General features: G+C 50.6%; 1 pseudogene; it reads right to left on the bottom strand.

Annotated features, from left to right (window-relative positions):
- Positions 1 to 1352: 1352 nt before the first annotated feature.
- On the bottom strand, positions 1353 to 9955 carry LOC119358154 (annotated as a pseudogene).
- Between the last annotated feature and the right edge of the window lie 1722 nt (positions 9956 to 11677).

The raw sequence follows: 11677 nt of genomic DNA, 5'->3' as shown, positions 1-11677 counted from the left end.
TCTAAGAACAATGTTGTACATATATATACACAAAAAGTATATTTATCTACCTAACATAGTACACAAATATCACAACAAGAAGTTTTGCATTGTTCGAGACTCCACTTATAGGTAAACTCAATGGAAGGTTATAGAGTCTGCTAGTGTATATTACGCGCTAATGTGTCCATTGGATTTTCCATTGGTGGCAGAAAGATTGTTAGTTATGATGCTTCCTAATTTTGCAATTAACCAAGGATATTGTATTCTATACGATCATATCTGATTATTGTAGTGTAACATTCAAAATTTAGGCTTTTGGAAACCATTTGCCAAAGACTGATTATAGAGAGGGAGGGAACGAAAAGATGTTCTGGTTTTTTTTGGTATGCTTCATGTGAGTTATGTGTTCACAAAGAGGAGAAAGAGGAAGGAATTCATATGAGTTTTTGTACCCCCAAGATTATAAATGTAATTTTATCTTTATGTATGGGTGTGTTTGTCAACATGTAGTACTTAACGTGTGGCCTTTGAGCTTTAAAAAAATAATTAAGGCCACAACACCAAAGACAACCTTTTAGAAGTGTCTCCATGAGGATTTTAAATTCTCATGGAAATGGAAAGTTTTCTTTTTTCATATGCTGTCGCACCTCCTACCGTGACGACAGCTTATGGTGCCGCAATGACGGTGTAGCGGATGATGGCAAGTCGGCCACGACCGCGACGAGGGGGATGGGGACCTGACCGAGGACAGGTAGGTGCGGGGTCGATGGCATGGTCAGGGGTGCGCTCTATGACAGCGGCGGCTGCGAGAGGCGGGGTGAAACCTCATATGGCAGTTGGCCACACACGCGCGGTGTTTTTTGGATTTGGGCACGACAACGCGTGATCTAAATTTGGATCACCTTGGTCTTATTATTTTGGGCACCACAACTTTATATGTTTAGAGCATCTTCAACAGACGCGCACGCGTTGAAAAAGATGCTTATATAGCGCGCGCGATAAAAACAGCGCTCCAATAAAAGCTGTAAAATAAAGCATGCACAAAAACGAAGCTGTAAATTTAGCGCACGCGGGTTGCGGGCCTGCAAATTTGGGGCGCCGGCTTGTGCGCGCGGGGTGCTGCATGTCGGGCCGCTGGGTTGGGCGGCGTGTTTTTGTGCGTCTGGTAAACCTCCTGCGCACAAAAACACTATTTCAGCGCTGCATTTTTTAACGCGCGTCTGATGAAGATACTCTTAGGGCAGCTGTTGGAGCTCCTTTTTGGGCTTAAATGATGAAAAAAACGATCATTTTACACCAAGTGTCCTGTTTCAAGGCTGCTGTTGGAGATGCTCTAAGATTTTATAGAAAGAGTAGTAACGATCTAAGTACTAACAAGAAAATGACATGATGGTTTACAACTATGGAATTGAGTTTGCTTCAGTGCCGAGGTTTATTTCTGATCGTGATAGCAATACAAGTCCATATAAGATATCTATACGTCTTGGGAAAGTACACCGACGGTGACCCGCCGTGTTGGATGCGGTAGTAATCTGGGCCTATTGTTCGTGAGGAGTTCCGGTGCCTTCAGGGCACCGAGGGTCCCAATTTATTGTCCAATTGTACACCCCCGAGAGCGAGAGGAGCACCTCGGCCATGGACGGCCGCGTCCGGGACTCCCGGGCCACGCACCTCAGTGCCAACGCGAGCATAGCGAACACCACGTCCAACGGATACTGCCCATGCAGCCGGCCGTCGACGAACGCCGTCACCTTGTCCAGCAGGTCGCCGCCGCCGCCGCCGCCCAGGCCCAACCGTTCCGCTTCCTCCCAAAGCAATACCACCTTCCCGTTCTTGCCGCTGCCGCCGCCGTCGTCGTCTTGTCTAGCCGCCTCCCTCCCGGACAAGAGCTGAAGCAGGAGGACGCCGAACGCGAACACGTCGAGCTGGGGGCCGATCAGCCCGTGCTCGAGGTACTCGGGCGCCAGATAGCCCTGCGTGCCGACCACGTGCCGGGTCATCCACAGGCCGCCGCGGTCGTCGTCCTCGGTGATCGCGAGCGCGAGGCCGAAGTTTGAGAGCTTGGCGCGGAAGCATGCGTCGAGGAGGATGTTGCTGGCCTTGAGGTTCTTATGCACGTAGGGAGGGTCGGTGTAGTTGTGCAGGTAGTTGAGCCCGCCTGCCACGTCGAGCGCCACCTGCACGCGCTGGCTCCACCCGAGCACGCGGCCCTCCTCCTCCTCCTCGCCGCCGTGGTGCCAGTCGCTGAGCGCGCCGTTCTCGGCGAACTCGAACACCGTGTAGGTGTAGCCGCCGTGCATGCACAGGCCGGACATGCGGATGAGGCTCGAGTGGTTGACGCGCCCCAGGATGGTCACCTCAGTGCCCACGTCGCCGGGCACTCGCTTCACGACCACAGCGCTGCCGTTGATCACCGCGCGGTAGACCGACGAGTTTCCAATACGCTGCTCCTCCGAGAAACCTGATGTCGCCCTCTCTAGATCCCCGTAGTCGTACACGGTCAGCGACCCCACTGCCTCGCGCACCACCATCGGCCACATCAAGGACGCCGCCCTCGTCAAAGCTCCCTTCGCCGGCCCGTCTGACACAGCATGCTCCACTGCCGGTAGGGTGGTCTTGCTTCGGTCACCACGGTCGCCGTGCCGCCGACGCCAACGGCATAGCAAGAACAGAGCAAGCAGGGCACCCAAAGTAAGAACACTGCATCCAGCAGCAACGCCGACGACGACCCGCCACCTTGGAGTAGGACCACTGCTGGATTCAGTGGAACTCGCCGGCGGGACTGACACCACATCGGACGGTGCTGGTGACAGTGACGGTGACGGTGTGGGTGGCTCCGGCAGGACCGCTATTTCAGAGGTGGGCTTATCCTTGAGCGGAACCAGCATGGTGGTGAACGGGTACACGGTGGTGTCGTCGGTGATGCTATTGGCGTGAAGCAGGGGCCTGGTAGTCGGCGCGGAAGCGGTCGGCGACGGTGGACGCGTCGTCGTCCCAGTCGAGAACGTAGGTCACGAGGTACTTGACTCCAGTCGAGGCCTGCGTGGGCGAAGGGCACGCGCAGCGGAGCGGCACGGTGAGGGCGATGCCGGGATACAGATCGAGGCTATCGTGCGCGGGGTTCTGCGCCATCATCGCCTGGCAGGTGGAGAGCCCCTGGTACACGTCGCTCGCGATGGAGAAGTAGGTCTCGTAGCCGAACTGCTGAAATCTGAGATGGGCTCTAGGCTCATATTGCAATTTCTGAAAAATCTCTAAGGGCCCATGTGGGTTATATGGCACTAGGTGTGGTGGGAAGTTTAGTCCCACCCCGAAAGTGGAAGGAGAGTTGGAGTGGTTTATAAGGGTTTCTCTTCTACATGCTATTGGAGCTTGAGAAGAGAAGAGGCCCTCGCGCACTCCTCCTCCGCCGCCCGCCTCGCCACGACGCGCCGCGCCGCGGGTTGCGGGATTGAGCCGAGCCGAGCTCACACCTAACCCTAGCCGCCACGAACAGATCACATCTGCTCACGCGCACGCCCACCGTCGTTCCTTTGCTGCTGCTGCCGCCGGTGACTCCATCCCGTCCGCCACGTACACGGTCGACGGGAGAGCAGGTCTCCGAAACCACGCCCTTCTGGTTCCTGTACGGGGTGAGGGGCGAATAGGTTTTTGGGCAGCGATTACGCGACTGCTCGCTTCCGATCGTCTACTTCCTCTACGTCCGCGTCGCCTTCGTCATCACCATGTCCACCGACACCGACCGTGCCGCCGCCGAGAAAGCTGAAGCCGACAAGAAGGTCGCCGAGGACGCCGCTGCTGCCACCAAAGCCGCGGCCTCTGCGTGGCCTACTGGAGGTTATAACTCGTTTATCCCGCTTCTGATTATTTTCATATTAGCAGTACTAGCAGTATGTGTAGATTTGTCTACTGTTTGCTTAGTACGTGCATGTTTAGATCAGAGTCAGTACGTCATCAACTTAGTCAATGCCATGCTAGTGATTTACTCATGGATTAATTTAATCGAGAAATTGCCTATTTACTCAACAATCCAAAAACCTATTATGTGTAGGAATTTCTCGGCAAGTGGCTTTGCCGCTGCACTGAAACCGGATAAGTTTACCGGTACATACTTCAAGCGTTGGCAGACTAAGACCACGTTATGGCTCACGGCTATGAACGTGTTCTGGGTCATCGGTGTCTCCACGGGAACGATTGCTCCTGAACAGGAGAAGGCGTTCAAGGAGGCTACCGTTGTGTTTCTCGGAGCAGTTCTTAGCGTGATCGGAGATAAACTGGTCGACGCATATTTACATGTGCATGTCGCCAAGGACTTGTGGGAGGCGCTCGAATCTAAATTCGGGGCCGCCGATGCAGGGAGTGAGATGTATATTATAGAGCAGTTCCACGATTACAAGATGGTTGAAAACCGTCCTGTATTGGAGCAGGCTCATGAGATAATATGCATTGTTAAGGAACTTGAGCTTCTCAAGTGCGAGTTACTGGGCAAGTTTGTCGCGGGCTGCATAATCGCTAAGCTCCCTAATTCATGGAGGAACTTTGCCACCACTCTGAAACATCAGAGGCGTGAATTCTCTGTGGAGGATGTCATTGGCCATCTGAGTGTTGAGCAGAATTCGAGGGAAAAAGACTCGCACGGAAAAGGGGCCGAAGGGACTTCTGTTGCCAACATGGTGAACCAGAAGAACTTCAACTCCCACAAGCCCAAGGGAAAGAACGGTGTCCAACACAATACCGACTTTAAGAAGAAGGGTAAGAAGACCTTCAAGAAGAACAAGAAGGACGAGGGCTGCTTTACTTGTGGTTCGGTTGAACATTGGGCCAACAAGTGCCCAAACAAGTACAAGAAGTCAGGACAGGACTCCAAGTCTGTCAACATGATTGTGGGCAACAATGAGAATGGTGCATCTGGGTACGGTAATTTATTTACTGTTTTTTCAGTGTTTCAACCCAACGATTGGTGGGTGGACACAGGTGCAGGTGTTCATGTGTGTGCTGACATTTCATTGTTCACTTCTTACCAGGTCACAGGTCACGGGTCCGTATTGATGGGGAATGGCGCGAGTGCTTCTGTTCATGGTGTTGGCACGGTCGATCTAAAGTTTACTTCGGGAAGGATCGTGCAGCTGAAGAACGTGCAGCATGTCCCCGCCATCAAGAAGAACCTCGTTAGTGGCTCCCTTCTATGTAGAGAAGGGTTTAAGTTGGTTTTCGAGTCTAATAAATTAGTTGTTACAAAATATGGACTCTTTGTTGGAAAAGATTATGAGAGCGGAGGGATGTTCCGCCTTTCCCTCGCAGATTTTTGTAATAAAGTCGTGAACCATATTCATTCGAATGTTAATGAATCTGAAGTTTGGCATTCACGTCTTTGTCACATTAGTTTTGGTGTTATGACGCGGCTAGCCAAGTTGGATTTAATCCCGAGTTTCACTTTAGCCAAAGGTTCTAAGTGCCTTTCATGTGTGCAAGCTAAGCAACCTCGCAAGCCTCATAAGGCTGCGGAGGAGAGACACCTGGCACCATTAGAACTCATACATTCTGATCTTTGTGAGATGAATGGTGTGTTGACTAAAGGTGGAAAGAGATACTTCATGACATTGATAGATGATTCCACTAGATATTGCTATGTGTATCTGTTAAATACTAAAGATGAGGCTCTACAGTACTTTAAAATCTATAAGGCAGAAGTTGAAAATCAACTTGAAAAGAAAATTAAACGAGTCCGGTCAGATCGTGGTGGAGAGTACTTCTCGAGTGAGTTTGATTCCTTCTGTGCGGAACACGACATTATTCATGAGAGGACGCCTCCCTATTCACCCCAGTCAAACGGGGTTGCCGAGCGGAAAAACCGTACTCTAACTGATTTGGTTAACGCCATGTTAGATACATCGGGTTTATCCAAGGCATGGTGGGGGGAGGCTATATTGACGGCATGTCATGTCCTGAATAAAGTTCCGACAAAGGATAGTGAGATCACTCCCTATGAGAAATGGGCAAAGAGAAGGACGACACTCTCGTACTTGCGCACTTGGGGCTGTTTGGCGAAAGTCAACGTGCCGATCCCCAAAAAGCGTAAGCTTGGACATAAGACCGTGGACTGCATTAATTTGGGCTACGCTAAGAACAGCGTTGGCTATAGATTTCTAGTAGTGAAATCTGAGGTACCTGACCAGAAGATCGGTACAATTATGGAGTCTAAGGATGCTACATTCTTTGAGGATATTTTTCCTATGAGAGATATGCAAAGCACTTCTAGACAGGAATCTGAGGAGACTCCTGAACCTGCCATCCCTATGGAATATTATGAACAAATACATGATGAAAATCCCGAGGAGGATGACGAGGAAACCCTTGGTAGGGGCAAGAGACAAAGGACTGCAAAGACCTTTGGTGATGATTTCTTCGTGTACCTCGTGGATGATACTCCCACTTCTATTTCAGAAGCGTATGCCTCTCCAGAAGCTGACTACTAGAAGGATGCGGTCCGTAGCGAGATGGATTCCATCATGGCTAACGGGACATGGGAGATCACTGACCGTCCCTATGGTTGCAAACCACTGGGATGTAAGTGGGTGTTCAAAAAGAAGCTTAGGCCCGATGGTACGATTGAAAAGTACAAGGCTAGGCTTGTGGCCAAGGGCTATGACCAGCAAGAAGAGGAAGATTTCTTTGATACTTATTCACCTGTGGCTAGATTGACCACCATTCGAGTATTACTCTCGTTGGCGGCCTCACATGGTCTTCTCGTCCATCAGATGGATGTTAAGACGGCTTTTCTAAATGGAGAGCTAAAGGAGGAAATCTACATGCAACAGCCTGATGGCTTTGTGATAGATGGTCAGGAAAGAAAGGTGTGTAGGTTGATAAAATCTTTATATGGCCTGAAACAAGCACCTAAGCAATGGCATGATAAGTTTAATACAACTCTGACATCTGTTGGTTTCGTTGTTAATGAGGCTGACAAATGTGTATACTATCGCCATGGTGGGGGCGAAGGAGTTATACTGTGCTTGTATGTTGATGACATACTGATATTCGGAACAAACCTCAAAGTCATTGAGGAGGTCAAATCGTTTCTATCTCAGAACTTTGAGATGAAAGACCTTGGTGTGGCTGATGTTATCTTGAACATCAAGCTACTGAGAGATAATGAGGGTGGGATCACACTTCTGCAATCCCATTACGTTGAGAAGGTGTTGAGTCGTTTTGGATATTCGGACTGCACACCATCTCAAACACCATATGACCCTAGCGTATTGATTCGAAAGTCCAAAGGCATGGCTAAAGATCAATTGAGATACTCTCAAATCATTGGTTCAGTGATGTACCTAGCGAGCGCAACGAGGCCTGACATCGCGTTTGCTGTGAGCAAACTGAGCCGGTTTGTTTCCAAACCGGGTGATGTACATTGGCATGCTGTTGAGAGAGTTATGCGCTATCTGAAAAGTACTATGAACTATGGACTTCACTATACCGGATACCCGTCGGTACTTGAAGGGTATAGTGATGCGAATTGGATCTCTGATGCTGATGAGATGAAGGCCACAACTGGGTATATGTTTACTCTTGGAGGTGGCGCTGTTTCCTGGAAGTCTTGCAAGCAAACGATCTTAACGAGATCGACAATGGAAGCAGAATTAACGGCATTAGACACATCTGGTGTTGAAGCGAGATGGCTTCGAGATCTTTTGATGGACTTGCCATTGGTTGATAAACCGGTTCCGGCTATCCTTATGAACTGTGACAATCAGACTGTCATCACCAAGGTGAAGAGTTCAAAGGACAACATGAAGTCCACCAAACACATAAGAATGAGATTAAAAGCTGTCAGAAAATTAAGAAACTCCGGAGTGATAGCGTTGGACTATGTCCATACGGCTAAGAATCTGGCAGATCCCTTTACAAAAGGGCTATCACGTTGTTGTGATAGATAATGCATCGAGGGAGATGGGTATGAGACCCACATGAGTTGCCATGGTGGTAACCCAACCTATATGATCGGAGATCCCGTGAACTAGGACCTGGGAAAACAAGCCAGTGATGAACTGAGGAGAGTAACTATACTAACCCACTCCGTTGGAGATGCAATACTCTCGATACTGTATGGTAGGATGACTACGGTCTCAATGTGTTCCAAAGCTTATAAAAGCAAGATGCTATCCTACAGAGCGATCTTTGGAGGAACACACCTATATGAGCCCGACTGCTGGTCACAGTCTATGAGATTGGGGTGATCTCTAGTAAGCTCATGAATAGGCCAGGAGTGTGACTTATATGCTCCACCCGAGGGGTCAGCCTTCGGCAGCCTAGTACTAGTAAGACATGTAGTAAAACTTCTTTACGCCAAACTGACAATTCAAGGCATAGTCCATTGTTCAGTTGTGAAGAAGTGTAGCCACTTGTTCTAGGTGAAGTTCAACCTCAACAGGTCTTTACTGAAACACTGGTATATCGAAACAGCAATTGGAACAGAGGACACAATGGGCCCTCGAGATCTGGTGGGGGATTGCTGAAATCTGAGATGGGCTCTAGGCCCATATTGCAATTTCTGAAAAATCTCTAAGGGCCCATGTGGGTTATATGGCACTAGGTGTGGTGGGAAGTTTAGTCCCACCCCGGAAGTGGAAGGAGAGTTGGAGTGGTTTATAAGGGTTTCTCTTCTACATGCTATTGGAGCTTGAGAAGAGAAGAGGCCCTCGCGCACTCCTCCTCCGCCGCCCGCCTCGCCACGCCACGCCTCGTCACGACGCGACGCGCCGCGGGTTGCGGGATTGAGCCGAGCCGAGCTCACACCTACGCGCTTATTTTTGCCAGTCACTAACGGAGAGTTTTCTGACAGCTGGGCCACGATCTGAGACGTCGGATCGTGGGCTGTCACGGACTCGGACGTGGGTCGAGCCCACGTCTCTCCACGCGGCTGCGCCTATAAGTATGCGGTGTCTCCTAACCCTAGCCGCCACGAACAGATCACATCTGCTCACGCGCACGCCCACCGTCGTTCCTTTGCTGCTGCTGCCGCCGGTGACTCCATCCCGTCCGCCACGTACACGGTCGACGGGAGAGCAGGTCTCCGAAACCACGCCCTTTTGGTTCCTGTACGGGGTGAGGGGCGAATAGATTTTTGGGCAGCGATTACGCGACTGCTCGCTTCCGATCGTCTACTTCCTCTACGTCCGCGTCGCCTTCGTCATCACCATGTCCACCGACGCCGACCGTGCCGCCGCCGAGAAAGCTGAAGCCGACAAGAAGGTCGCCGAGGACGCCGCTGCTGCCATCAAAGCCGCGGCCTCTGCGTGGCCTACTGGAGGGTATAACTCGTTTATCCCGCTCCTGATTATTTTCATATTAGCAGTACTAGCAGTATGTGTAGATTTGTCTACTGTTTGCTTAGTACGTGCATGTTTAGATCAGAGTCAGTACGTCATCAACTTAGTCAATGCCATGCTAGTGATTTACTCATGGATTAATTTAATCGAGAAATTGCCTATTTACTCAACACGAACTGGATGGCGTAGGCGGCGTCGTGCTGGTAGTGCCCCGCCGCCGTGCAGGCGCAGCGGACGGGGACGAGGAGCAGGCTGCCGTTCTGGACCGGGGAGGCGATGGGCACGGAGTTGGCGGCGGCGACGGCGGACGCGCTGGCGTTGAGGAGGTAGGCGACGGTGATTGGGGAGCCGTAGCCGGGCAGATCGGAGCGGAAGGCCAGGTAGGTGGCGCATGCCGATGCCGACGAGGAGTTAGCGTGGTTGCTCTTGCTGCTGCTGCAGGTGTAGCCGAGGACCGAGCTGCCGTTGTTGGCGTAGCAGTCGCTCTGCGCGTTGGCCTCGTACTCCTGCTGCGCAGACGCGAGCGGGAGCAGCGCGAGGAGGAACGAAATGAGGAGGTGGCGGATGGCAAGCGCAGCTGGGGCGCGGCCATGGAGACGAGGCATGACTTGCTTGCTTGGACTTGGAACAATTTGGTTCATCATGCTGGCCAAGAGTGTGGAGCAGGGAATTAATAACCAAGTGAAGACTCAGGAGTAGACTAGTACAAACGACCTCGACCGTTGACGGCGTAGACGGAAAGCTGATATTCCTGATAAAATTTAGGTATTTCAAAGGCAAATTTAAATTAAGTACTACTATACCTCGGGCCGGGCCGGGCCAAAAAAAAGCCCGGTGCTGAAAACCTAGGCCCAAGCCCGGCCTGGCCCGACCATCGGGCCTACTAAATCAGGCGTGAGCCTCATAAAGCCCAACAAGGCTAGGTCGGCCCGGCCCGGTATGGCTAAAATCCCGCTTTGTGCAAAGCTCGGCCCGATTTGTCCGTCGGGCTCGATTTTTAGGCCTGAGCCCTGCCCGATGGCACGCTCGGCCCGATCTGCCCGTTGGGCTTGATTTTCAGGCCCGATCCCGGCTCGATGGCATGCTCGGACTCGGCCCAGCCTGGGATTTTTGAGCTGGGCCGGGCCGTCCGGTGCGGGCTGCCCATGGCCAGGTATAAGTACTACCTCCTCTTCCAAGCAGGCCACGTAATTAATATTTTTAAGGCCCCTTTTTGACTCGCATGATTCTAAAAAATGCGGGAATAGAAAAAGTAGAGGATTGGAGTGGCATGCCAACTTTAAAAAGAGTGTTTGATGCCATAGAAAAGAAAAGAAATTATAAAAAGAGGTTGGATTGGATGCTAATTTTTTTATGAAATGTAGTACGTACAAAAGATTTCATATTAAAAAAGCATCCAATTCTACGAATCAAAAGACTAACATAGGAAAAAAAATTCCAAGGATTTCAATCTTCCAAAATTCCTATACAATTCCTTTGAATCAAATGAGCCCTTAAACTGCATTTGCAATTCAGGTACTTGGATGTACTCTGAAACAGCAACCGAAACGATAACGATTACATAGCAGTTTTCGTTCGCACACGTCCACTCCTTGCGACAATTCGGAGGGTAGCACCTTCGATTTCAGCCAAATGGGCTCAAGCCCACAAAAGGAAAATGGCTCGGGCCTCTCTTTCGTCCCTTCGTCCCCCCACCATGAGACAGAGGACGACGGCACCCACGCAGATCGAAGACGGCGGTGCCCCGCAGATCGGCGCCCTCTCGTTCCCTTTTTCCTCCGCCGCCGATCCTTCCTCTCCTCCGGCTCCCCTTTTAGTTGTCTTCAGCAATGCTCACCACTGCCAGATCCCATCTAACCTTTGATGGATGCGGCTGCAGTCCCTTCTGGCGCTGGCCCTTCCCTTCGTCCCCGGCACTGCAGTGACCCACCGTCGGAGCCTATCTCCTCTTTCTCTCGGGCCTCCTCAACCGAGACACGACTCCCCTTCTTTCTAGTCCTCCTTTTCCCAGCTAGCTACCGCCGGATACAAGACAGCTCCCCTTCTTCCTGCGTCAACACGGCTCTCCTTCTTCCTCCACCATTCTTGAATATTTGATAATTCTTTTGTTGCTATATAATCATTCAATTGTAGTCACACATTATACAACTTCTGTTTTGATGCATATACTAATATTGCTATGCAATTCCATAGTTTGACATCCAAACATGATTCCGTATTGAAACCTCAATAGGATTCCATGAGCCAATTTAGTTAACATCCAAACAATTGAATTTGTATTAGTGTTCATTACAGTTTCCTGGCTGAAATGGAATTGAAACTAATCAATATAGAGGTCTCCAATACAGACATCCAAACACAACATT

This window comes from Triticum dicoccoides, chromosome 2A, assembly GCF_002162155.2.
Source record: "Triticum dicoccoides isolate Atlit2015 ecotype Zavitan chromosome 2A, WEW_v2.0, whole genome shotgun sequence".
Taxonomy (NCBI): Eukaryota; Viridiplantae; Streptophyta; class Magnoliopsida; order Poales; family Poaceae; genus Triticum; species Triticum dicoccoides.
Note: the sequence above shows the minus strand (reverse complement) of the source record. Positions and strands in the feature narration are given on the sequence as shown.